This window comes from Ascaphus truei, chromosome 2 (assembly GCF_040206685.1).
Source record: "Ascaphus truei isolate aAscTru1 chromosome 2, aAscTru1.hap1, whole genome shotgun sequence".
NCBI lineage: Eukaryota > Metazoa > Chordata > Amphibia > Anura > Ascaphidae > Ascaphus > Ascaphus truei.
The window spans coordinates 256,162,910-256,189,966 of record NC_134484.1 but is presented as its reverse complement, the minus strand read 5'-3'; the positions used below and the strand labels follow the sequence as shown (position 1 = coordinate 256,189,966).

At 46.2% G+C, this 27,057-nt stretch overlaps 1 protein-coding gene across 8 annotated transcripts in view; it reads right to left on the bottom strand.

The window, feature by feature from the left end:
- The window catches only part of LOC142487239 (zona pellucida-binding protein 2-like), a 222,357-nt gene that overhangs the window by 177,742 nt on the left and 17,558 nt on the right, over positions 1-27,057 (bottom strand). The gene's annotated exons all lie outside the window — the stretch shown is intronic.

Below are 27,057 nucleotides of genomic sequence, written 5' to 3'. Positions count from 1 at the left end.
TGATACTGTTGATCATGCTATCCTGCTTAACAAACTCCAGAGCTCTGGAATAGGGAAGCATGCTTTAAACTGGTTTCAGTCCTACCTATCAGGTAGAACCCAACATGTGTCCATCTCAGGCTCTAACTCCAACCCCCTGGATATCACCTGTGGCGTCCCGCAAGGCTCTGTTCTGGGGCCCCTACTCTTCTCAGTGTTCATCAATGATCTTCCCACAGCTTGTCAGGAAGCCTCAATACACATGTATGCAGATGACACAATCCTATATGCACACAGCCATAGCCTCTCCGACCTTCAACACATACTTCAGTCTGACTTTTTGAGACTCGAAAAATGGATTTCCCAAAACAAACTGTTTTTAAACACTGACAAGACTGTAACAATGGTGTTTGGGACCAAGACTAAATTTTTAAAGCTTCCAGCGACTGAGCTCCAGATTAGAACCAACACTAACACCACCTTAACTCCTGTTACTAGTTTTAAATACCTGGGCATATGGGTTGACTCCCACTTAACATTCGGGATGCACATTGATACCCTGACAACCAAGACCTATGCCAAACTAGGGGTACTTTACAGGAACAAATCCTCCCTAAGTCTGCTGGTCAGAAAGCGTATTGCACAGCAGATGCTAATGCCAATTATTGACTATGAAGACATAGTATATGGCTCGGCACCTCAAACCCACCTTAGCAAACTTGACACCCTCTACAATTCAATTTGTCGTTTTGTTCTCCAATGCAACTACAACACACATCACTGCGAAATGCTCAAAGAACTAGATTGGTCATCAATCGTGTCAAACATTTTAATCTGGTCTGTAACTGTTTCATACGCCCATAATAAATATTATCTTTAACTGTGCATGCAATGTCTTGTATATAATGTATACCCTGCTCATTTATGTAACTGTATTTGTAACCATGTATTATTTGTCTTAACTCTGTGCCCGGGACATACTTGAAAACGAGAGGTAACTCTCAATGTATTACTTCCTGGTAAAATATTTTATAAATAAATAAATTATGTTCTGATATGAAAAACCATGTAATTCAAAGAGGGTGTACTTTCTTTTTTACATATACAGGTAAACCCTGTTATAGCGCGGTCCTCGGGGGCCACCCGATCCGACCGCGCTACAAACGGGGTCGCGCTAATTAAATAAATTAATTAATTAAACAAATTTAAAAATGGCCGCCGCGCCCGGGGTTCCGTGTCTACAGAGGTGGGAGAGCTGGGATCGCATCATCGCACTGTGCTGCACTGTGCTACTCCTCCCTCCTCCCCAGCAGTCAGAGAGCTGCAGGCGGTGCTTGGAGAGTGCGAGGCTCAGGGCTGCAGTCTCCTCTCCATGGCAATTTTACTCACATGTCCACTGATCACCCGCACAGCAGCTTCGCCTGCTCTCACTCGCAAACTTTTCAGGGACGCCGGGGGAGCCTGCCCTGTCTAGGAAGAGAGCTGTGTGTCTGTGTGTCTGTGTTTCTGTGTTCCTGATAGCTTCTCCTGCTTTACACTACAGACATTCTATCCTGTGTGTGGGGGGGGGGGGGTTAGGGGGAGAGGGAGAGTGTGTGTGTGTGCTGTGCAGTGTCCTGTGAGGGTGTGTCCTGTGCAGTGTCCTGTGAGGGTGTGTGCTGTGCAGTGTCCTGTGAGTGTGTGTGCTGTGCAGTGTCCTGTGAGTGTGTGTGCTGTGCAGTGTCCTGTGAGTGTGTGTGCTGTGCAGTGTCCTGTGAGTGTGTGTGCAGTGTGCAGTGTCCTGTGAGTGTGTGTGCAGTGTCCTGTGAGTGTGTGTGCAGTGTGCAGTGTCCTGTGAGTGTGTGTGCAGTGTGCAGTGTCCTGTGAATGTGTGTGCAGTGTGCAGTGTCCTGTGAGGGTGTGTGCAGTGTGCAGTGTCCTGTGAGTATGTGTTTAGTGTGCAGTGTCCTGTGAGTGTGTGCAGTGTGCAGTGTCCTGTGAGTGTGTGCAGTGTGGAGTGAGAGTGTGTGCAGTGAGAGTGTGTACAGTGAGTGTGTGTGCAGTGAGTGTGTGTGCAGTGAGAGTGTGTGCAGTGAGAGTGTGTGCAGTGAGATTGTGTGCAGTGTGTGCAGTGTGCAAAAAAAATGTTTTTTAAACGGGAGCCAAGTGAAAACCGCGTTATAACCGATTCGCGTTATAACGGATCGCGCTATAACGGGGTTTACCTGTTATATATATGTGCTAGTGGGAGTGGCTAAATATGTACATATTGTACCATATATGTACCATATATATATGTGCTAGTGGGAGTGGCTAAATTTATACACCAAATAACAAACAAAGATGCCAAAAGCTACTTCCAATGTGACATAAATATACAGTGCAATACATATATACTGTATTCTCATGGAGTGTTAGGACCTGCTAACGATCATGCCTTGAAGTTGCAGCAGGCTTAAGACGCTTTGGCCAAAGGGTTTAACTAAATGACCCCTTTTCAAGAGAATATATAGGTATTGCACTGTGTATTTTTGTCACATGGGAATTAGATTTGGGCATCTTTGTTTGTTTTTTGTAATACCCGACTATGCCTGTCTAGCAGCTGCCTATGTTCTATGGGCAGTGCAATTTCTGTTTGAGACCCACAAATCTGGCCAACTCCTTAAAAAATTTGTTTGCAAATTCCGGATTGATCAGAGTCCAGTCTTTCCGGTATATCCCAGCAGGGTATATAGTCTCTAAGGAGAATCTTTGCAACTGTATTTGCCATTTTATCCTTGGTTGGATACGCTTCAGTAAGTGGCTTGAAGCGTATCCAACCAAGGATAAAATGGCAAATCTGTGGCCAGATTTGTGGGCCTCAAACATAAATTGCACTGCCCATACCGCCCACGAGCCTCAGGCACAGCAGAACGAATGAACAGAACAATAAAAATAAAAAACTGTCTGGCTAAGGCCTGAGCAAACTGGACTGACCTGGACTGTTATACTTTCTATAGTTTTAAAGGAAATCAGAGATACGGGACCGGGAAAAGTGGACTTGTACTTTGTATGGCCATACTAGTACTGATTAAATGCTGTATGAAATGTTGTGTACAGATGTCAACAAAAATCCTCAACTCTGCGAATCTTCTCACACTGCAACCAGGCCATGGGTAAAAGCAGGAGTGAGCAAAAATTTTATGCCGAGCCCCCCTTTTCATCTATGACAGACCTGTACAACTTGTAAAGCGAGAAGGGCCGAACTGCTCGAAAGAAAACTGATTTGGGCCGCACGGGTAAAATCATCATCATCATAATATTTCCCCCAGCACCCCTCATCATCATCCTCATCATATCTTCTCTCCCCCCCCCCCACAGATCATCATCATATCACCCCCCCCCCAGTTATGAGGCTGATGATGAGGGATGCTGGTGGAGATATATGATGATGAGAGGTGCTGGGGGAGATGAGGATGGTCATACCAGATAGGGCCGTAGACTGCTTTCCTGGGGCTCAAGACAACTGTTCCATTGCCCCCACCCCCCCAGTGTCGGCGGCCTTTGCGAGAATCCGTCGCTCTCATACCCCCATCTCTCCCCCTCATACAGAATACTCCCCCTCCACATCAAACACAATACCCCCCTGCACACCACACACATCCCACTACCCTGGACCTCACATCACCCTCTCCCCTCCCCCCCCCACTGCTCCTCACATCACCCTCTCCCCCCTGCACCTCACATAGGACGACCAAATTTTGAAAATGAAAAACCGGGACACATAAAAAAATTATTAATACAACAAATTACATTACTAAAAAATGAATATTATATCTAATAGTGTCACCATTGATGCTGTATTATTCATTCTACCTCTTCCCATTCTCTCTCTACCTTCTCCCCCATTCCCTCTATCCCTCCCCTCCCCCATTTTCTCTCATCCTACCCCCCCATTCTCACACCACCAGTCTCTCTCCCTTCCCTTTCCCCCATTTCTCTCCCTTCCTCCCCCCATTCTCTCTCTCCCTTCCCTCCCCCCATTCTCTCCTTTTCCTACCCCTTCCCACCCAATCCCTCCCCCTTCCCACCCAATCCCTCCCCCATTCTCTCCCCATCCCCCCATTCTCTCTCTCTTCCTCCACTCCTCCATTTTCTCTCTCTCAATCCCCTCCTCTATTCTCTCTCCCCCCTCCCTCGTCCAGTCTCTCCCCCCTCCCTCGTCCAGTCTCTCTCCCCACCCTCCTCTATTCTCTTTACCCCCCCCCCCCATTATCTCTCTGACCTGCACAGACACACAGCCACTGACCTGTGCAGACTCACAGAGGCACTGACCTGGACAGACAGACCTGCACAGGCACAGACACTGACCTGCACAGGCACAGACACTGACCTGCACAGGCACAGACACTGACCTGCACAGGCACAGACACTGACTTGTACAGACACTCTGACCTGCACAGACACTCTGACCTACACTGACACTGACCTGCACTGACACTCTGACCTGCACTGACACTCTGACCTGCACTGACACTCTGACCTGCACTGACACTCTGACCTGCACTGACACTCTGACCTGCACTGACCTGCACAGACACACTGACCTGGACAGACACACTGACCTGCACAGACACACTGCCACACCACCACAGCCACACAGACACTGTCACTGCCACTGCCTCACTGCCACAAGCACACTGACACAGCCACAGACACTGCCACTAGCTCTGAGGAGCAGCTGCAGGGGGGAGGAGGGTGGAGGGTGTCCTACCTTTCACTGTGGAGCATGGCTGAGGGGAGGGGGGGAAAGCCATCTTGGGCCCTGGCAGCAGGCACCTCACTTCCTGCTCTCACTAATAAGGCTCCGCTGTCACTAACCCCGCCCCCACTCTCTGCAGTCAGACCGGCCTCAGCTCTGTTCCTTCTCTACTCACTGCCTGCAGGGGATCGCATCAAACTGCTGGCGCTCCTTCCCATAAAGGCAGAGCGGGCTCAGGGGGTTGGGGGAGGGCATCACAATGCTAGCACTCCTTCAATGTGTCGGCAGAGCGGGCTCAGGAGGAGGTGGGGAGCGTGTAAAAATGCTGGAGGGCATCGCGGGCCGCACAGGGAGTCCAGGCGTGATGTTGTGCAGGCCTGATCTATGACATTTCTCGGCCCCCCCCTGCCTGATGTAATCAAAATCACACGGAAAAAAAACCTTTATTAAACGGTATACAATGTAAATACTAATATGTCTAAATACTTATTTCAACAGCTCGTGCTTGCAAAATTAGGCTGCGTCCACGCCGCTCGCTGAGAGCGGTGACATCACCAACTCTCCAAACATGAGCACAGGGTGTCCTGCATAATTTTGCAAGCACGAGCGGGGGGGCATGGATCGGGGCTATTTCTGTGTGTGTTTGTGTGGCTGTGTGTGTGTATGCGTGTGGCTGTGTGTGTGTGTGCGCATTGACTGCTGCTGAGCGTGCCTCAAAGTCAATTTTGTTTGTCTCCCCAAGCGCCAAGCTTGGGAGAGCGTACACCCCCCAGTTTGTGCACTGCTGCATTCAATCACAACACCCATACACACACAATCACAACACAGACACAGCACACATACTCAATCACAACACACACACCCAGACACAACACACAATCAATCACAACCAACACAGACCACACACACACATACTCAATCACAACACACACACAATCACAACCAACACTCAATCACAACACACACACAAACACAACACACACAATCACACACAACCACAACACACACCACACACTCATATCACAACACACACCACACACACACACAATCACAACCAACACAGACACAACACACACATCAACACAACACACAATAACAACCAACTCACCCCACACAATCACACAAACACAATCACAACCAACACAGACAACACACACTCAATCACACCACACACTCAATAACAACACACACACACCACACACTCAATTACAACCAACACAGACAACACACACACACTCATATCACAACACACTCCCCCCCCCCTTCTCCCCCTCCCCCACAGGTGAAAGTACTACTACTTTACTGCATGCTGCTGAACACTGGAGCGAGTAAACAGACAGGAAGAGAAGGAGGCGGGCTTGTGTCTGTGTGCAGAGAGAAGCCCCGCCCCCGCTGCAAGCACAGGGAGCAGCAGCACGGAGCTTGTCAGCTGCTTGGCCGCCCGTGCACAGCTCTGCCCGCCCCCAGGTTTCGCCGCACAGCCTGCGCCCCCCCCCTAAATAATTTGGCGCCCCCCCACTTTGCGCACCGCTGGGTTAGAGGACACCTTCTACCATGATTTCAACGAACCTCCACTTGACAAGGACATTTAGAAAATATATGATGATATATTAACAGACCAAGGACAAATACTTTCTAATCCCTAGGGATAAGGAATTAGAAAAGGTTGGACTGAAAGGATGTTTTTCAATTTATTCCTAAATATATTCTTTATCCACATCAACTTGATACGCAAGGCTGCAACCCCAGAATGACAGAATATAGAAAATGAATACCCAATTTACCGTAATTTTCTTTTCCTGGAGAGTCCAGCCATAGCAGTGCTCACCAATGAGTTAAGTTCCACCCTCCAGCTGAGATAGGACAGAAATCTACCTTTCGGAGGACCTATAAATAGCCCCTCCTCCCCCCCCCCCCAGGTATTCTCAATACAAAAGCTGAAATATATAACTAGAAACATTAATATTTTAAGACTTTGGCAGGGATTGGTGAGCATTGCAATGCATGGGCTCTCCAGAAAAGTTTAATTACGGTAAATTTGGCATACATTTTCCATTTTTCTGGTTGTCCCTATGGCATTGGTCACCAATGAGACTTACCAAAGCAGTACCCACATAAAAAGGTGGTGTGGGTGGGTGGGCCTAGAATAACCACCACAATAGTACTCTCAGAATGGGCCTTTACCAGCGGTGGCCTAAAATTTTCTGGATAGTATAGGTCTTCTTGATAGCCATTACGATCTAGTGACTGATCATAGACTTTGAGACTGCTTGTCCCTTCCTTGATCCCTTCGGCAGGATGAGCAGCCTGTCTGACTTCCCAAATCCTTCCATTCTGGAAAGGTAGAGTTTTAAAGCACCTTACCACATCTAATGTGTGTAGAATCTATTCTTTGTCATTTCCTGGTTTTGGGCAACATGAGGTTAATATTCCTCCTTGATGATATGGAATTTTGAAACGACCTTGGGTAATTAATTGAGTTTTAATGGCTTCAAGACGACCTTGTCTTGATGGAAGCTAAGGAAAAGGTTCCTTTCCCAACAATGCCTTTAAATTCCCCAATCCTGTGTGCCGACGTCATTATAAATCTCAAGCAGGAACTGGATCGTTATTGTGGTCTGATTCTTTTCAGAGCTTGGAAGAATTGACCTATAAGATCCATGGCAGCCAAGTGCTGATACCTGTAGCATCAGTGAGCTAGTGCGGAGTCCCAGCCCTAGACTCTCTTGCAGGAACTCCAGAATTGTGGGAGTAGGAGGTACCAAGAAGCTTACATTTTTGGTGTTGGCACCATAGATGCAAATCACTGTCAGATTCTACGGTACACTAGTTTTCTTCCTTGGCGCCATCAAGGTTTGTACCACTTTGTGTGATAGCCCTCTGGATCTGAGCAGTTCCAGCTCAACCTCCATGCCGTCAAAGTCCAGGCCCCTGGATTGGGGTGCTGCACTGTACCCTGCGATAGCAGGCCTTAAACTACTGACAGTTGTCAGAGTTCATCCACTAAGGAGTTGGATTATTTGTGGGAACCAGGTGACGTGTGGCCAACTTCCGGAGTATTGCATTGTATTAACACCTTTGGGAATGTTTATGACGAAGTCAAGAGGCCAAAGGGAGGTGCCTTGAATTTGATAGTGTTATACCCCTATCGCAAATCTTAGATACCTTCTGTATCTACCATACACGCATGCAGAAGAAGGTATCTTTCAGATCAGACACGGGCCAGTCATCCTGTTCCACTGCTGAAATAATGGTCTTTCGGGACTCGATCTTGAACCGCCTTACTTTGAGCAGTTTTACTTCCCTTAGGTGTAGTATAGATGTGAATGTTCCACTTGCCTTCCTTACGAAGAACACTGGTGAGTAGATACCTTGATCTTTCTCCCGTGGCGGAACCGGTAAGATCGTTAAACAGCTGTTTGACTGCTAGTTAGGGCTGTCTTCCCTATAACGTCTTGAACTTCAGATAATATGCCCTACAGATAACGTTGAGCATCCAGGAATCCGCGATAGTTTGAGCTCCAAACGTCCCGAAATTGCTTGAGTCCTTACGTGAAATGTCCGACCTCTCATCTCAAACGAACTTCCCACTCTATTGGGGTGGACAATTTCTTGACCCACGAACGAGAGCTCTGGCCTCTGCGTAAGGAGGTTGCTTCTGGGCCTTATTGGCCATTATGCCTCGGCTGTTAGCCCTCATTCATACTTGAGGTATGGGGTATCAAATCCTTCCCAGCATAAATGCTGTCCTCCACGAGGCTGTGATCCTTGTGCATGGTGCAGAGTAACAGGACAGGGACAGCATTTGTTTGCTGAGCACTTTTTAAAACCTCCGGGTTTTTTTTGTTGTGACTTCACTGCAGCGTCTCTCGCAAAAGCTCCCTGCTGTCCTCTGATGACAGGATTCTTGCACCCGCATAAGCGGCTCTTACCAGGTTTCTGGAGCTGCAAGCCGCAGCGGAAATTTGCAGCATGGCCTCCCTTCGGCCCCACAGAACAGCTAACTCCTTGGAGCGAGGACGTCTGGGCTTCAGCAGGACAGAGATGCAGACAACTCCCCTGGATCAACTACTAAGTAATCAGGTACGCCCCCTCTGCATTACAGAAAACACTAACCTCTACCTCAGCTAGGTAGAAAAAAAAAAAAGAGAGGTCTACCTGGGGAGGCAAGAAGGGGCTATTTATAGGTCCTCCTACAGGTAGATTTCTGTCCTATCTCAGCTGGAAGGTGGACATAACCCACTGGTGACCCCTGTGATGGGGACAACCAGCAAAAACAAATACAGTACACAGAGCCACCAGCATAAGCAGAAAAAACAGAAACCAGTACAATTAGTTGTCACCAATTGGAAGTCCTGCACAAAATGGCAAACGATCTACAATCTACCCTCCATAAAGATAACAGATTACGAGATATCTTTCCAGAACCACCCCTACAATCATTCAGACAACCACCAAAATTGAAATAACCAAGGAGCTTCTCATTACTGCCACTGCCCACATATCACGGCACATTCCCGTCAACACAAAAGTTGACACCTGTGCACACATTCTAACCACCGACACACACGGAGTATAACATTCTAGAATCCCTCACTTGTGCCTCATCCAATGTTATATAATGCACACAATGATCCAATGGTGGATTGTATATATGTGAAACAGGGCAAACATGTGATAGAATGAACATGCATCGCCCAACCATTATTCATATAAAACAGATACACCTGTGGAAGAACACTTTTGCAGCCCCAATCATAATATCAAGGAAATTAAAGTAACAATTATCAAGGGGAATTTCAGAACTCTGATAAAAAGAAAAGTATGGGAATATAAACTAATGAAAAAAAAAAAGAAGACTTTTTATACATTAAATACAGGTCTCAATTAACTCTTCCGTGCCCTAATGACGTACATCAATAAAAGTGACATCCCAGGGGCCCATTATAAGGAATCCACACCTCAGTTTACTGCTTACCTTGCCTTGCAGACCTGTGCAGTCATGGAACACTCCCTCTGGTATCTACAGCAGCTGTGCTAGCTATGACTGCAGCCCCAGCCTGGGATCAGTCATTAGAGCAATGCTGTCACACGCCCCTTCTGCTATTGGGTCCCTGATCTTTAAATACTGCATTCCCCACAATGCTTCTCTGCCGAGCATAATTCCTTATGGTCGTTACATGTGTTCTGCCACAAGCCATCTGGCTTGTCTCCAGTGTTACTAATGATTTCGCTATGCTCTAGTTTCTAGTTCTCGTCTCTAGTTCCTGGTTCCGGTGGCCTGCTGTTTCTCGACGCAGAGGCCTGTGTTCCTGTTTCCCGAAGGCTTGCTGCTTCTCTCTACGCAGAGGCCTGAGTTCTGCCTGCCTGGATTCTGCAACCTGCTGCACTCACCCCTAGCAGAGGTTACTGTTGGGATCCAGTGGCCTGCTGCTCTCTCCCTTTGCAGCGGCCAGCTTGGGACTTCTGTGCTGAAGCACTGGTTTACCAGTGCTGCCTGGCGGTGTGCCCACTCCGGTCAACCTTCTCCTTGCGGAGACTGGTACCATGGGCCGCGGATGCCATTCGCGCAGAACCCGCACCCGCCCTGTAGCTATTACGCTGAAGCGGGATCTACTTGACTACCTGTTGCCGAAACTCCGCCAGGATAACGTTTACCCTGAAGTCTCCAATCCTGACCCTGGCTCGTCCACTGACTATGCTGCCCTCTCCAGTCCCAACCCTGCTATGTACGACTACGAACTGCGCAATCCGGATCCGACTACGTGGTCTCAGGTCGGTGATTATATAACCCCACCTCAGCCCCGCGGTCTGGTCCTGGTTTGTGGCGAGCACACCCGTGACAGTATGCTCGGCCCCACAAAACCGGACCGCCCTGTGGTGAGGGTTGGTTGGTATCTAACCGAACTTATGTCCCGATCTGTGGACCAGTTCCATTTGAAAAACAGCACCTATCTGAAAGCCTGTCCCAGTCTGAAACCCAGTTCCTGTTTGAAATGCTGCCCCCGCCTGAAAACCAGTCCCTGTTTATAGACTTAACTCCGTCTGAGAGACAGCTCCGTAAAGAACTCCTTACTAGGGCTCAGCGTCTCAGAGAGTTAAAACAGAGCCTGGCCTCCTGTGTCCCTTCTCCTGGCTCCCGTGACCTGGGAAAACGTGGATCCTGTGGGACTGGCTCAGGCTCAAAATATGCTTCATGAACTGTCCCTATCGTTGGACCAGTGCATAAGAGAGCAGGACCCTATCCTCGCCTGCGACGCTGTTACTGGCCTGCTCCCCTGCTTTACTTGTCCTGTTTCTAAACCCTTGGGGTTACCATCCCCTCCTGAGAATGGTCAAACTAACTCTCTGTCGCTGCCACCTCAGGATAGCCCAACTGATTTGGTGCCCCTACAGCCTAAAGAAGAATTTGCCATGGTCCCTGCGACTGACTCCATCTTCCTTTCCTCTGACCCACTATCACTGGCCCCTAAGGTAGAAGCTGCCACGGTGTCTCCTTTAACCCCTGCCAGTCAGGCATGTGAGGTTCCCGTGGAGTATACTTGTAATTCCCAAACCAAAGCTATGGCGCTAGTGTCTGAGAATGAACCCCTTCTACCCTCAATTTCTAACTCGGAATCCCTAACTCCTGCCCTTGAGGTTATTCCTCTCTTATCCCCTGCTAGTCAGGCCTATGAGTTCCCCACTGTAAATCCCTGCATTCCCCAGGTCAGTGTGTCTCTCCTAGCACAAGAGAATGAACACTGTTTGCCCTCTCTTTCTAACTCAGAATTTCTAAGCTTTGTCCCGAGGTTATTTCTGTTTTAACCCCTGCTGGTCTGCTCTGTGAGGTCCTCATTGTTAACCCTTGTATTCCGCAGACTAATGTTAGGTCCCTAGGGCCAGAGGCTGAACCCCCTATGACCCCACTTTTGGAGGCTAGCTTATCTTTTTCTGATTCTCAGGCACAGCCTGACTTAACCCTTGAGGTTTTTCCTGTATTAACCCCTGTGGGTCAGTCCTATGAGCCTCCTTTGGTAATTCCCTGTTGTTCGCCAGCCAAGTACACATCCTTGGCTCCAGAGGAGGAACTCCTTGTGTCCCCAATTTCAGAGGCAAATCTCCCACTTTTTGACTCTCAGGTACTACCTGCGTTGACCCCTGTAAATCTTTGCTGCCCCCAGGCTAATGCGTAATTTCAAGCATCAGAGAATGAATCCCCAAGTCTGACAGCAGAGGTTGCACTGAATGACTCCCCTAAGGTTGCGGAGCCTTGGTTATTCATTGCTATAATCCCCCTGGTTCTGCTCAAGTTTCCGCTGCCGTGCCCCCTGAAACTTCTGCTAAAATACTGGTTCCAGTCAAAGGTATTCAGGAACCGTTTTTTCCCCTAACCCTGTTCACAGAATCCCCACTCCCAGGTATTTCGCTGACCCAATCTGTCACTCAGAGAGCTGAGATCCCTGCTTCAGCGCGTAGACACCTTGTCATGGAATCTGTAGTCGTTTCTGATTTCCCAGACACTCCTTCCCAAGTACCCAGTTTAGAGACCAGCACAGTTGTGGTTGCACCCCTTGTACTGTCTGTTCTCCTCGTCTCAAACCCTAGGGTTAAAAGCGAACAGTGGTCATTTGTCCCTCCTGGGGCTCAAGTTGTTGAGTTCCCAGGAATTTTTGCTGACACACTGCTCCCACGCAAAAGTGATGCTTTTTCATATGTGCTAGCTAGAAGCCAGTACACAGTTTCCCCCCTCTCTGAAATTTTCCTTGTCGGTCCCGCTACTCAGAGAGGTAAAATCCTTCCTTCAGATTCGGAATCTCATTCCATAGAGGCCGACCTTGCTTTTGGTCCCGCTGATGCCCCTGCCCAAGCAACCCGTCCAGAGATCAGCGTATCTGTCGTCACCCCCTTAGTACAGTCAGAGACCACCCTGCCTACATTACAGATTCAGGTGTTTAAATCTGAGCTATTTTGTTTTCCTTCCCTTGCTAAACCTCAGTCCTTCAGCACTGCATCTAAATGTGCTCCAGCAACCGTTGGGTTACTCGGGGTTAAAATTAAAACTCCTGTGTTAAAGGGTACCTTCTCACACATGTCCAGCAAAGCTAGAACTTCCGTGTTTGATTCTAAGTCACTTACCACTATATCTGATTTTCTCACTAGTCAAACCCAGACCCCCTCACCACTGACTAGCAGTTCCGTTATCACAATTTTCGCACTAGTAAACATGCCTATTTCTGATTTTGTCATGACAAGTAGATAACATAAATAGTACTTGCCTAGGCAAGAAGGAGGACCCCTTTAGAACAAGCACTCGTAGGGTGATGAAAGGGTATAGACAAATAAACCTTTAATTAATTATTAGGGTAACAGTGAACACAAAACACTTAAAACCGAATTAAATAGCTAACTCCCAGTCCTGTAGACTAGGCTGGTTACCATATAGATCTAGGGAACCCTAAGTAACTGGCATATGCAGGATAGATATTTAGCTTATGCCTCAGTGAGGTATGGAAAAGTAGATGATTGTTGTCCTATCAGTGATGTACCGGACAAGACACATAAAAGTATACCTACACTGAGTGGATGGTGACTCAGGGGGAGTACTCATAGAAAACTTCTAGTGAGTGATAGATGTACAATGTCACAACACTCACATACTAAATATGTATGCAGATCAATACATCCAATCGGGTACTCCAATAGACATGAGTCAACAATAAAATTATAAGGGTCCCTAGAGACAACGCATGAATGTATAACGTAAGTTTAAAAGGCTACTATGTAGCTAGGGAAAGGCTGGAAGCCAAATGCATAATATATGCAAAAGATTTCCTCATGGCACATTCACAGTCTCTGTCAGAGATATAGTGCCTCAGCCTATTCGGAAGTGCTTACCCAGATAGATATTGATAAGTGAGCTACTTCCCACGAACTTCCGTGGAAACGGCACAGTATAGTTGAGTAAAGATATGTAGGCAAATTATATTTCAAAGTGTAACAGTGTTGATTGCTGAGCCCACTGTGTGAAGTGATATAGAGTAAGTTGGTACTGAGGTCTGAACCAAATTCCAAGACAAACTTAGTATGGGTCAAAAGTACTCTATGCAGCTCCCACCCGGTGTGGTGTATTAATGAACACCACCGGACATTTAGTTAGCCGGGTGAGGAGGGAGGTAATGTTAGGTAACACTCTTGGTAAAGTGTGGGGAGTCTATGCTAAGGTCTGCTATTAGACTCACTAGGTTATCAATCGATGAATAAATGGAGCCTCTGTAAGTGTGCCTTAAATTAAATGGCCCACTTTGTGTAGGTCCAATATACTGTATACAGCTCCCACCCGGTGTGGTGTATTAATGAACACCACCGAACATTTAATTAACCGGGTAGGGAGGGAAATAATAAATTGCGTTTCTAATACTGTGTCAAGTGGGTGCTAGCGTCTGTGAGCCTAATTGTGATGGTATCAATTGCTCAGTTCCCCCTATGTGAGTTAGATGTGTGCAATGTAAGTTAATGTCTACTCAGTTATTCTACATGGATAATTCCATGGTGAGTGGTGCCAGTTTGGCTAAAACCCAGCTTCATAATACACACATAGCACATAGTGTCAAATTGAAATAACACATAGATGAAAGACTTCCACCCGGCGTGGTGTATTAATGAACACCACCGAACATTAGCAAGCCGGGTGGGGGGAGTCTTTGGGGGTAATAGGACGCCTCGATATAGCTCACCCTTGCAGCGTTGGCCTCGGAGCTGCGCTCGACACCGCACTGTCACGTGCTGACGTCACGGAAGTGGAGGACACCGGGTGGGAGCTGTATACAGTATATTGGACCTACACAAAGTGGGCCATTTAATTTAAGGCACACTTACAGAGGCTCCATTTATTTATCGATTGATAACCTAGTGAGTCTAATAGCAGACCTAAGCATAGACTCCCCACACTTTACCAAGAGTGTTACCTAACATTACCTCCCTCCTCACCCGGCTAACTAAATGTCCGGTGGTGTTCATTAATACACCACACCGGGTGGGAGCTGCATAGAGTACTTTTGACCCATACTAAGTTTGTCTTGGAATTTGGTCCAGACCTCAGTACCAACTTACTCTATATCACTTCACACAGTGGGCTCAGCAATCAACACTGTTACACTTTGAAATATAATTTGCCTACATATCTTTACTCAACTATACTGTGCCGTTTCCACGGAAGTTCGTGGGAAGTAGCTCACTTATTAATATCTATCTGGGTGAGCACTTCCGAATAGGCTGAGGCACTATATCTCTGACAGAGACTGTGAATGTGCCATGAGGAAATCTTTTGCATATATTATGCATTTGGCTTCCAGCCTTTCCCTAGCTACATAGTAGCCTTTTAAACTTACGTTATACATTCATGCGTTGTCTCTAGGGACCCTTATAATTTTATTGTTGACTCATGTCTATTGGAGTACCCGATTGGATGTATTGATCTGCATACATATTTAGTATGTGAATGTTGTGACATTGTACATCTATCACTCACTAGAAGTTTTCTATGAGTACTCCCCCTGAGTCACCATCCACTCAGTGTAGGTATACTTTTATGTGTCTTGTCCGGTACATCACTGATAGGACAACAATCATCTACTCTTCCATACCTCACTGAGGCATAAGCTAAATATCTATCCTGCATATGCCAGTTACGTAGGGTTCCCTAGATCTATATGGTAACCAGCCTAGTCTACAGGACTGGGAGTTAGCTATTTATTTCGGTTTTAAGTGTTTTGTGTTCACTGTTACCCTAATAATTAATTAAAGGTTTATTTGTCTATACCCTTTCATCACCCTACGAGTGCTTGTTCTAAAGGGGTCCTCCTTCTTGCCTAGGCAAGTACTATTTATGTTATCAAGTTCACTTACCCCTGGCACCGTTCCTAGGACAGTAGCAAGAGCTCACTCCCTCACTTCCTCACTTTATGTCATGACAAGTACCCTGTTATGGCCCTTGCAGTTTTGGATAAGACTCTTTTTTCTTCTAAGGTTTCTGCTATTTAGAGTTTCCCCGGTTCCAACTTACCGCTTATTGACTCTCTAACTCCTACCATTACTCCCCCAGTGCCCGTCACTGATTCCCAGGTACCAGCTCCAGACACTAGTTCTCCTCCTACCAGTGTCCCTGCAGTGCCAGACATCCTTGTTACAGATTCTGAGCCTCCAGCTTCAGACATTAGCTCCCCTCCCTCCGCTTCCCCTGCACTGCCTGATTCGCAAGTTCCAGATATTAAAGCTCCAGAGCCTATTTCCACTCCCACTCCTATGACAAGTACGATGCCCTTGGAGTTCATTGCAGCACGTAGTCCGCCCCATGCTGTTCTTCATATCTCTGCAAGTACCTGTATACCTTCCCCGGACTCTGGTGCTATATCTGAAGTAACCCTTGCCGCGCTCCAAATTCCCGGTGTGGGAGGGCAGTTTATTTTCACTGACCGTTCTGTGGCCCCTGAAGTACCTCAGTATGACTTTAACTATGGGGTTCTCTCCCTATTGTCTCTAGAACTCTACACGCTGCCTTGGACTCTGTGATCTCCATTTCCCAGACTATACTGTCTCTCACTGAGCATTCTATAGTATTTGGGAGCTCCACTACCGATTGCTTCTCTGCCTCTCCGAACCCATGGTTATTCCTCTCGGAACCTGTTGCTCCTGTTATTTCCTCTGTGTTGGAAATACTCAGTACGTACCCCAAGATTTCGGTCCCTAAGCCTGGTTTACTGCTTGCCTTGTCATCTTCTATACCAATACCTGGCAATGCACCCTCCCACCCTATACCCTCGCTGACCACTACCTGGAAAACCTATGGAGGAGAAGACCCTCTCAAATTCCAACGTGCAGATGTCGGCAAAGACTTTGTCTGTCCTGAGGGTCGCCCTGGTATACTCGATCAACTATCGGTGCCTCTTGTCCTGAACTCTGGTACCATTATTAGGGACTGGGCTCCCAGCGGGGGTCCTTCTGCCGTTTCTGCTCCGGAACCCCCTGGTTCTTCACATTGGATTTCCAAGCCATTTCGCGTGGCGAGCCACGTACCAATAATTTCTCTACCACCACTCTCATATCCTAAGTTTGTTCTCGCCAATGAACTGCTGGTTTACGGATCCCCTTCTCGCCTAAAACAGTTTAGGAATAACTCCGTCTCCGAGACCTATGAGTGGGCCTATCTGGGCGCAGTTATCACCGGGGGGGAGGGGTACGAAAATGAGTGCCCATGAGTCTCTAGATCACAACTCTACTCTCCATCCTAGACAATTCCGGAACAATTCCAGGTCCCCCAACTTTAGGAGTGGTTATGTTTGTCCGGAGGTCTCACCTGAAGGGGGGGTACTGTAAGGAATCCACACCTCAGTTTACTGCTTACCTTGCAGACCTGTGCAGTCCTGGAACACTCCCTCTGGTATCTACAGCAGCTGTGCTAGCTATGACTGCAGCCCCAGCCTGGGATCAGTCATTAGAGAAATGCTGTCACACGCCCCTTCTGCTATTGGTTCGCTGACCTTTAAATATTGCATTCCCACAATGCTTCTCTGCCGAGCATAATTCCTTATGGACGTTACATGTGTTCTGCCACAAGCCATCTGGCTTGACTCCAGTGTTACTAATGATTTTGCTACGCTCTAGTTTCTAGTTCTCGTCTCTAGTTCCTGGTTCCGGTGGCCTGCTGTTTCTCGACGCAGAGGCCTGTGTTCCTGTTTCCCGAAGGCTTGCTGCTTCTCTCTACGCAGTGGCCTGAGTTCTGCCTGCCTGGATTCTGCAACCTGCTGCACTCACCCCTAGCAGAGGTTACTGTTGGGATCCAGTGGCCTGCTGCTCTCTCCATTCGCAGCGGCCAGCTTGGGACTTCTGTGCTGAAGCACTGGTTTACCTGTGCTACCTGGCAGTGTGCTCACTCCGGTCAACCTTCTCCTTGCTGAGACCGGTACCATGGGCCGCGGACGCCATTGGCGCAGAACTTGCTCCCGCCCTGCAGTTATTACGCTGAAGTGGGATCTACTTGACTACCTGTTGCCGAATCTCTGCCTGGATAACGTTTACCCTGAAGTCTCCAATCCTGACCCTGGCTCGTCCACTGACTACGCTGCCCTCTCCAGTCCCGACCCTGCTATGTACGACTACGAACTGCGCAATCCGGATCCGACTACGTGGTCTCAGGTCGGTGATTATATAACCCCACCTGAGCCCCGCGGTCCGGTCCTGGTTTGTGGCGAGCACAACCATGACACCCATATGACGTATCTGTGACAGGGTGAAGTCAACCCCTATCAATTATGCCTGGGAAACATATGTCTGAGTGCTTCATCCAGCACTCAGAAGGTTAACTCAGGAGGAAGCTAGGTAATCAGGATGTAAGCTAACACCTGATAACCAGCAAGGTATAAAAGGATGTTGTTACTGGCAGTAGCTGGCTGCCTTAGACCAGAGAACTCTGCTATCCAGGCTGAGAGTGGTCACAAGTATGGGGGTGCAGTGAGAGGTGTGTGGGGGAGAAGGGGGTCTGAGACCCATCATGGAGGCAGACTCTGATGGAGTGCGAGCATTAAGACAGTTGAGAAGTGCTGCAAAGGGAAAGAAATGCTTGTCTGAAAAGGCAGAGATGAAAGTGAAAACAGAGTTAAGCAAAATGAAGAAACTAGGGGAAAAGAAAGCAGAGAGCAGAACTGCAAAAATAGAAGAGACTATGAGTAGTTTGTCCTCAGATGAGGCCCCTGAGAGTACCAATTCCCAAACACAGGGACAGAGTAGCAGTTTGGAGGGAAGCCAAAAGCTATACCTGAGTGAGGGGAGGAAAGATGATGCAGCAGTTAACCCCTTCAGTGTCAGGAAGATCCAATACTACTCCCCAGTGAGCAGCTGGAGCAGCAAAGGGTGGGTCTCGCAAACACAGCCCCGAGACCAGCAGTGCAGAGATGCAAGAAACAGCAGCTCACAGCCCTGAGCATGGTGTCACAGGCACAGACTATGTGATTAGTGAGACCTCACTGTCAGAAAGCAATCTGGGTGATACAAACAATGCAGAAGTGGTCATATCACAGAGCAGCCAGAGTGCAGAAAACACTGCAGAGCTGGCACTACCAGAGGGCAGCCAGAGTGTTGCAAACACTGCAGACGTTGCATCATCAGAGGGGTGCCATGAAAACACTGAACCTGCACAAGGACTACCAATTAGCCTCAAGAAAGTACAATCTGTGCACAGTGCGGGGAAGGGAGGAATGCAGAGAGGACCTGCAGCTGTTACCTGTGCAGCCTCAGGGAAAAACATTACAGGGGAACCACTAGCCAAAAAGGCAGATGCTGCAGCACAGATGCCACCAGCAGCCACAGAAGGTGCAGCACAGAGGCCACCAGCAGCCACAGACGGTGCAGCACAGAGGCCACCAGCAGCCACAGACGGTGCAGCACAGAGGTCACCAGCAGCCACAGACGGTGCAGCACAGAGGCCACCAGCAGCCACGGACGGTGCAGCACAGCGGAGAATCCCTGGAGAAGCTGGAGAGAGACCAGAGAGAGCAGAAGGGTCCGCATGGAGAGTTGCCGGTCCAGGGTCCAGCAGTTACCCCCAGTTTCCAAGCCCCACTGCCAAGCGGATAAATGTGGTGAGACTGCGATAAAAAAGGTGTTGGGGATATTCCTGATAAATGCTTTATTGGTAAAGCCCTTTTGAAGGAATCTACAGGCATACCCTGCATTAACGTACGCATTGGGATCGGAGCATGTATGTAAAGCGAAAATGTACTTAAATTGAAGCACTCCCTTTTTCCCCACTTATTGATGCATGTGCTGTACTGCAATCGTCATATACGTGCATAACTGATGTAAATAACGCATTTGTAAAAGGCTCTATAGTCTCCCCGCTTGCACACAGCTTCGGTGCAGGTAGGGAGCCGGTATTGCTGTTCAGGACGTGATGACAGGCGCATGCGTGAGCTGCCGTTTGCCTATTGGGTGATATGTCCTTACTCGCGAGTGTACTTAAAGTGAGTGTCCTTAAACCGGGGTATGCCTGTATGGGGTTTGAGGCCTCAGACATTTTTGCTTTCATACACACCCCAGGTAACAGGGAATATGACATAAGCTTCAAAAGGGGGGATTTGCTAGAAGCTTTCTGGCACAGATTTGAGGACTTGAAATTCACACTTCTGTGGAAAGACTTTGTTGCCATCCTTGTAAGTCATCCTACAACCAAACTGGTGACTGTAATTTTTTCGCAACGAGGCCGTTGCCGAACAAGACATTCTTTATTGGTTGAAAAGACAATGTAATATGCTGTCTGATCTGGAGAAAATAGAGGAGATCTGGGAAGGAGCGTGGGTGTGGACTGGGGGTTGGAGGTGTAAGGTTAAGCTGTGGGAAAGATTTGGTGTGTCTCACCACCTCCCAAATTCCCTCTTCATTGGGGGAGACAGAGGGGTCTGTTTTTACAGTGGCCAGCCCAGGCTTTGCTTCAAATGTGGGTCCAACAGGCATTTGAGTGCAAGCTATGATAAGATCAGGTGCAGCCAGTGTGGGGTTCTGGGGCATAACCGATCTGTATGTCCTAATACTGTGCTGTGTAATTTGTGTGGGGGACAGGGTCACTCTTTTAGGGAGTGTCCTGAGGCGGCGCATAATAATGCTCCCCAGGACACTGAGACAGCCCTAGTAGAGGAGACCCAGACAAATGAGTTTGGTGCCATGGAGCTATCCTTTGAGCAGGAGCCAGCAGAGGCAGGAGGGGAGCAGGGGCCAGCAGCGGCAGGAGAGGAGCAGGGGCCAGCAGCGGCAGGAGAGGAGCAGGGGCCAGCAGCGGCAAGCAAGGAGCAGGGGCCAGCAGCGGCAGGCGGGGAGCAGGGGCTAGCAGCGGCAGGCGGGGAGCAGGGGCCAGCAGCGGCAGGCGGGGAGCAGGGGCCAGCAGCGGCGGGAGGGGAACAGGGGCCAGCAGCGGCGGGAGGGGAGCAGGGGTCAGCAGGAGGGGAGCAGGAGCCAAAAGGGGAGGGATGGGAGCATGTAACTAAAACAAAGAAAAAGGCCAAAGGCAGAGGTAACACTGGGGAGTTACAGTCAGTCATCAGGGATACCCACATCAAATACCTATGATGCATTGTCTTGGGGGGATACTATGGATGCAATGGAGGAAGGTGGAACAGAAGCCCTCAAAAGTGAGGGGGAGAAGGAGGGAATAGCAGATACAGTAAAAAAATGAAAAAAAAATGATGTGTCCGCCCACTGACCCAGCACAGCCTATAAGGTTTTGCACTGTGAATGTTAACAGTGTTAGAACCGCTACCACCCGAGGTATTACTTTTGGGGAATTGAAAAAATGGGATTATGATATTTATTTTTTACAGGAAACTAGATTGATTTCAGCATCTGGCATCTTTAATTCTAAAAGAGATTGGAAAGAGGGGGCTTCCTTTTGGTCTATTGGGCCTGATTCTTATGATGGTGTTGGGTTTTTATTTAAGATTGCACATTTTCAACGCATAAAATTAGTTGAAATTTCACCAGGTCGGTGTCTATTAATTGATATTGTTATTCACAAAGTGCAATATAGGTTAATTAATGTTTATGGACCCCAAAAACTAAGTTTGAGGAAACTCTTATTTGAACAAATAAAGCCGTATTTATTTACAAGTAAAACAGTGCTATTAGCTGGAGATTTCAATTGTGTAACATGTATTCAGGATAGGTTAGGGGGAAAAGGAATAATAACAAGTGATGGAGTTTTTTTTTTAAATCAAATGTGTAGAGATGCAAACCTTAAGGATGGATATAAGGTGATGTTTCCAGACAAGCCGGGGTATGCCTATAGTTGGGGGGAACACAGCAGTCGTTTGGATAGAATTTATGTAACCAGCGCTGTTGAAATTGGTTCAATTGGTTTAAAACCAGCAGCATTTACTGACCACCTCTTGTTAGAGGCCACTATTAATCTTAACGAAGCCATACGTATTGGTAGAGGAGTTTGGAAATTAAAGTCTAAACTGCTAGAGCAGGAATCCTTAAGGCAGCAATTTGAAACCTTTCTCATAAATAGGATTTCTACACAGTTTTTGTTTTCAGACTATGCAGAAAATGTTAAATCAGATATAAAAATGTTCTTCAAAAAAGAAGCTAGGGTTGGTATATCAAATGCACAGCAGAAGTATATTCAGTTGAGAAATAAACTGACAAAACTGAATTCAGAACTACAACTGGGGAGAGTAGGCTTGGGAAACAAGGAAGAAAATGTTAGAGTTTCAGTATAACAGGTATAAAACCCTACAGGAGGAAAGCAGTTTTGGGAACCAGTTTTCCTCTTCTCCAGCCCCCTTTGAGGCATGTAAGCAGGGGAGAGGAAAATAATTCCAGGTCTACTAAATGAGGAGGGTGTAGTGATGCAGATAAATAGGGAGATATTAGATCTAGTTTCAAGATTCTACGGTGACTTATATACATCAGAGGACCCTGCACTGAGTGAGATAGGGCAGTTTCTAAATCAGTTACGACTACCAGCCCTTGATAAGGAAGAGACAGAGGCCCTTATAAAACCCATCAGTAACTCTGGGGTAGCTGATGCCATAGCATCTTTGCAATTGAAGAAAACTCCTGGGTCAGATCGTCTAACTGCTGAGTTTTATAAATGTTTCAAGGATGTTTTAGTGCCGCTCTTAGTTCAGCTTTTCAATTCCATTTTGTTTTCCCAAGAACTAGGGAACTCCCAGCAGGAATCCTTATTAGTATTATTATTTAAAAAGGGTAATAAAAATTGATTTTAAAAATTGGAGGCCCATAGCATTATTAAATGTTGATTACAAGATTTTAGCTAAGATTCTGTTTATTAGGTTAAGTAGCGTGTCGGGTACGCTGATTAGTGAACAACAGGGCTGTGCAATGAAAGGGAGAAAGATAGTGAATAACCTTTTATTGGTAAGAGAAATCTTTGAGTACAGCAGGACAGGCTCTATGAAGGGATATATACTAAGTATAGATCAAAGCAAAGTCTTTGATAGAGTTAACCATACGTTTCTATTTTCTGTCCTAAAAAGGGTATGGGATCCCCAATACATTTATAATGTGGCTTAAGACTTTGTATAATGGAGCATCAGGAATCCCAATAGTGAATGGGTGTCAAGGAGAGCGGTTTTATATCAGATCTGGTGTTAGGCAAGGATGTCCTTTAAGTCCCCTGTTATATGTTTTTGCAATAGATCCTTTTCTTAAACTTTTGGAGGGCAATATGAACATTAAAGGGTTTTTGTTACCAGTCCCTTCTCAGGAAAAAATTAAATGTCTTGCCTATGCAGATGATGTTACAATATTTGTAACCAGTTCTGAAGAAGTGGAGGAAGTGAGAACTTTAATTGATAAATATGGAATTGTGTCAAATTCAAGGATAAATCATGAGAAATGTGTCTCCTGTTGGGTGGGGTCTCCTGATCCTGATTTCCAGTTAGCTGGTGGATTTCCTGAGCCACTAAATGACATTAATATTTTGTTCATCACATTTGGGAAAGAGGACATGTGTGAGCAAAACTGGCAGCCAAAACTGGATATATGTAACTGGAAAGTCCAAAGGTGGAAGAAGTGGAAAATGAGCTTTGAAAATAGAGTGCGAGCCTTAAAGACCTATTTATTACCACTTTTTGTTTACGTCAATGTGGTATTCCCACCAACAGATAAAATAATGACACAGGTTAGCAGTATGTTCTTTCAGTTATTTTGGGGTAATCGCCTTAATCCAATTAAAAGAAACATTGTTTACTTAGGAGTTGAACAAGGGGGTAAAAATATGGCGAAAGCAGAATTGTTTTTTGGTCTACCTTTTCTATACCAGAATATAGTTCCAGTTGTTGGCAACACAGACACTCTCTTTTGGCCATCAATGCTAAAAACAAGGCTTTGGGCTCTAAGAGACTGATTTACATAGGGACCGGTAAAACAAATAATAACTAGAATATATAATCCTCCAGTTTACATAAGGAGAGTTGCTAGACAAATAAGAGGTTGGAATTTAACTGTGAAAGAACTAATGGGCACTCCCAGGAAAGTGTTATACAAATTGGTCTTAGGTAGGTCCTTCTTAGCGCCAGTTGGGTTTTTCCACTGTCCGTCAGTCAGAGCTCAGGGGGCAAGGGGGGTTTTCAGGGAGAAGTGAATCCCTTGGAAAATGAGAGATGTTTTGTGGTTGACAAGTCATGGGAAGACCTATGTCAGGGCAAATCTGAAGCACCAGAAGGATGGGGCCAAGGACTGCCCCAGGGAGGGGTGTGCTGGCCATTTGGAGACCGTAGAGCATTTTATAAAGGATTGTAGCTTCTCACAGGCAGTTTGGGAAAAAGCCTCGCACAGACTAGGAATAAAACATTTGCATACACAGACATATGCAGAGATAGTGTTTGGGTTTGCTTCTACATATCTGGGTGTTAACACCAGCACCCTGAGAGTGATCAATGCCACCATTTTGTATCACCTTTGGATATCAAGAGTTCTTGTGTCCGTAAATAATAAAGTACTTTATGAGGAGGAAACATTGCAAGGGATGGTTGCTCAGATTAGAAGGCAGAAACAGAGGGAAGAAAGCAGAATAGAACAGAAACAGTGGGAAAAACTGTGGAGAAATGTAAATATTTTAAATAATTGCACTGAATTTGTGTTCTATTGTTTTATTTGTATTTTTTCCCTCCCGATGTAAATATGTAATGTTTTGACAGTCTGTTTCTGTATTGTATATGTTGCATGTTTTTCAACAAATAAAATCAGAGAACTCTGCTATGTGAGCTGCTAGCCAGATGGATTCACCAAACTAACTCTTTCAACCAAAGTAAGAATTGTTCATTTGTTGTCCTGACTGCTTAATATACACTTATGGTTTGGTAAATGGTTTAGCCAGCCAGCCTGCTAGATAGGCCTGGAGTGTTATTCAGTTCTCCCAATGTGGAGCAGGTTTTGTTTTGGTGTTTAAAGGGACAGTGTACCCACATGTTATGTTATGTTGTGGAGAAATAAAGCCACTGAACGTTTTCATTATACTGAAACTACACGTGTGGACTATTCCCTGACCTCGGCTACAGGCCGTCCTGTCACAGTACCCCTTGCTCTTCTTTTCTTATTTTTTTTTAAGAAGCTGTACAGAATCAGCTTTCCGATCATGTACCAGACTGAATGTGCGAGCCCGCGCCTCTTACTGTCACATCCATCCCAACGGCTGGAAAAGAAAGAGCATCACGTGATTGCTAGAAAGAGCATTCACGTGATGCAGAAGTGCCGCAGGATCCGTGGCCACGGAGGTCACACGACCCTACAGCACTGAAAGGATCAAGAGAACTTATTCCAGCCTCATTATGATATATAAATGCATGAGTCCTTTGTAATTAACAAAAAATATATATATATATATAAAGCTCACTGAAATAATAATATTGGTGTAGTATGAGGAATGTAGTATAATTGTGGAACACTGAGAGTTTGTTATGCATATAATCTGGTACGTGGTTATACTCATCAGCCCTTTGGTATTTTGCCACTTATCGCTAAGCAGCTACTGAGTATCTGCAAGTCTGGCAACATTATGTCAGCTCCTAACAAGCCTCACACCATGTGCTTTACTCCTATATACTGGTGAGCTTGAACCTTCCAATATATTTTTTCCTTTATATTGTTTACTCTTAGTGTGTACTCTCTTAATACTGCTGTTCTTACATGCAGTACTCCTCTGATCGGAATTAGCGCTGCGCGAGTATCCTATTGGTCCGCCGGTTGTCATGGCAACCTGTGACGCTATAAAACACGCTTCCGACATCAGCTGGTTATCACTCGCCCCTGAAGAATCTCCGTGAAGGAGGGAAACGCGTAGGGCGTTGGCGTGGTGACGTCTGCGGAAGGGATTAGTGAGAGAGTGGTATTGTTGATACTTTGTATTTGCGTTCTCTGCTATTGTCTCAATTTTATTGCGATAGCATCCAGGTTTAGCAGCTCTATACCACTCGGTGGTTAAAGGTCCAGTCTGTCTCTATGCTGTGGTTTATTTATGTCAGTCAGTCTTATATTTGTCAGACATTAAGTCGCATTTATTTGTGTTTATGTTGACACTAACCATCAGGACAGGCAACCTTCTGGCAAATGTTATTCGGACATCTTATGACAAATGCTTATTTGTAAATGGTAGATTGTGCTACCTCCGAATACAGTTGTTTTGCAGGAGACACTATATTCACAGCATTGATTATATTTGGACGGCATGTCCACTGACCACAGTATCATTGTGATTTTTGCTTATTCCAATCGAGTAGAGTGTTCAGTATTAGCTGCTACCTGGTTTTTATATTAAGTAGCTTTGCCATATCATCATCTGTGTGTAGTGTTTGTTAAATGTCATTGGGCGTAGAATCAATTCACGTACCACCAACCTGTTATTGTGTTGTGCTAACAGTGATTATTAACATCTTATTAGATTAGAATATTATTATATACATCAGCTAGACACTGTTTTGTGCTATTATAACAATACAGGTTGGTTTGATCGGTATGCTACGCCACATGCCGCACAACACACTTATAGAGGCAAAGCGTTTTTGAGTCTTTATAGCAGTGAACCTTGTTTTCAATTATAGGCTAATTTGGTGTAAATTGTCTGTGCTGGTTTAATTTCAGGCATAGCCAACAGTATTATACACCGTAGCCCTTTACCATCTTTCCACTCCCCTCCGCTATTAGTACATTATATGTTGTTACTATCAACTACTCTGTGTTTAGAACCTATTTTAATGTGTGATTAATTAAACGCTAAGTTTTAATTGCCCAGGAGTGCACTTCTAAATGAGCTTCTAGTTGTTTAGCGTTGGCACTAAAATGCCCTCACTCCTCAACTGTTGTTAGTCCTTTGTAATTAGGTGTCCTAATACATCAACACCTTGCATCTACGCTCTAATTCGTGACCCATCTACACGTCCTTTTAGCAGTGCTAGATTACAATAATATTCTAGTCAGACTCCTCACATACTAATCCTAATTCCTGACCAATCTATACTATACTTCCATGTCCCTTTGTGCGTCACATATGTATATCCAGACATACAAGGATAGAATCCTTGTTCAAATATGACAGCATATGTCAGCTTCATCTGTAAAACTCGGCCTGACGGGACCTTTATGGCCTGAAAGCTTGCACTCGCTTAAAATGACTACTCGTCTATTAAAGGTATATTTTTTACCTTACTTTTGTTTGGCTATTCTAGCAGCTAACACGGTATCAGCGTTATACTTTTTTTTAAATGGAAATGAACTTATGTTCCCACTGCTCAAAGAGATGACCAAATAAATCTCCATCAAAAAAATAGAAATAGTTGCATTCTCCCAGTTACACATGCACAGTTAGCAAA